Source organism: Peromyscus eremicus, chromosome 20, assembly GCF_949786415.1.
Source record: "Peromyscus eremicus chromosome 20, PerEre_H2_v1, whole genome shotgun sequence".
NCBI classification, from domain to species: domain Eukaryota; kingdom Metazoa; phylum Chordata; class Mammalia; order Rodentia; family Cricetidae; genus Peromyscus; species Peromyscus eremicus.
Window position 1 is genome coordinate 4,434,663 of NC_081436.1, and position 1,343 is coordinate 4,436,005.

Sequence of the window (1,343 nt, forward strand, 5' to 3'; positions counted from 1 at the left end):
GGAGACGCCTGCCCAGGCCACACAGGTGCTCTGTCTTAGGTTGGTAAGCGCCTGACTTTGGAGGTCTTTTAAAAATGAACTGACTTCATTTTTGCATTAAGAAATGAACATGAAGCCAGGCATGGTGGCACATGCTTTTAATCCCAGCACATGGGAGACAAAGACAGGCAGATATCTGTGAGTTCAATGCCAGCCTTGTCTACCAAGTAAGTTATAGGACTGCCACAGCTATGTAGAGAGACCCTGTCTCCAACAACAACAACAACAAACAAACAAAAAAAGAAAAGAAAGAGAGAGAGAGAGAGAGAGAGAGAGAGAGAGAGAGAGAGAGAGAGAGAAAGAAAGAAAGAAAGAAAGAAAGAAAGAAAGAAAGAAAGAAAGACAAAGAGATGAACATGACTGCAGCCAGTTGAGCTGCCCAGGTCCCTTTCTTCATGGAGGCCTGTGTGCAATGGCTGCAAACAGCAGCCCCCTTGGTAACACTTTTAACTTGCTGCCTGTGGGCTGCCCCAGGACACAGTGGCCAGGGTTCACACTGGCCAGGTCATCATGTCCATCTGCACTAGGTTTCAGAATAAGGAACATGTGATCAAGGCCCTGCATAGAGCCAAGTTCCCCGGCTTCTAGAAGATCCACATCTCAATAATGTGGGGCTACGCCGGCGGCGGCGGCGGCGGCGGCGGCGGCGGCGGCGGCGGCGGCGGCGGCGGCGGCGGCGGCGGCGGCGGCGCACGCCTTTAATCCCAGCAAGCACTCGGGAGGCAGAGCCAGACGGATCTCTGTGAGTTCAAGGCCAGCCTGGTCTACAGAGTGAGCTCCAGGAGAGGCACCAAAACTACACAGAGAAACCCTGTCTTGAAAAACCTGAAAAAAAAAAAAAGTAAATAATGTGGGGCTTCACAAAGTTTAATGAAGATGAATTAGACATGATAGTTGAGAACCAGCTCATTCCCAATGGCTAGGGGGTCAAATGCATCCCCAGTCACGGTCCCCTGGACAAGTGGCAGACCCTGCAGTCCTGATGGCTTTCATTGTGCTCTCCTATATCCCAAAACATGTTCACTAATAAATCTCACATCCAATCAAAAAAAAAAAAAAAAGTGAACACGAGACTTTAGGGTATGTTATAATTCATTTATTTTTTTGAGTGTTGGGGGGGTTCAAGACAGGGTTTCTCTGTATAGCAGATCAGACTGTCCTGGACTTGCTCTGTAGACCAGGCTGGCCTCGAACACACAGAGATCCCCCTGCCTCTGCCTCATGAGTGCTGGGATTAAAGACATGAGCCACCACCACCAGCCTGGTCTACATAGTAAGTTCTAGAACAGCCAGGGCTACATAGA

At 49.4% G+C, this 1,343-nt stretch overlaps 1 pseudogene; it reads left to right on the forward strand.

Moving 5' to 3' along the window:
* The first annotated feature begins 399 nt into the window (after positions 1–399).
* Positions 400–522, forward strand: LOC131897297 (small nucleolar RNA SNORA70; annotated as a pseudogene).
* The last annotated feature ends 821 nt before the right edge of the window (positions 523–1,343 follow it).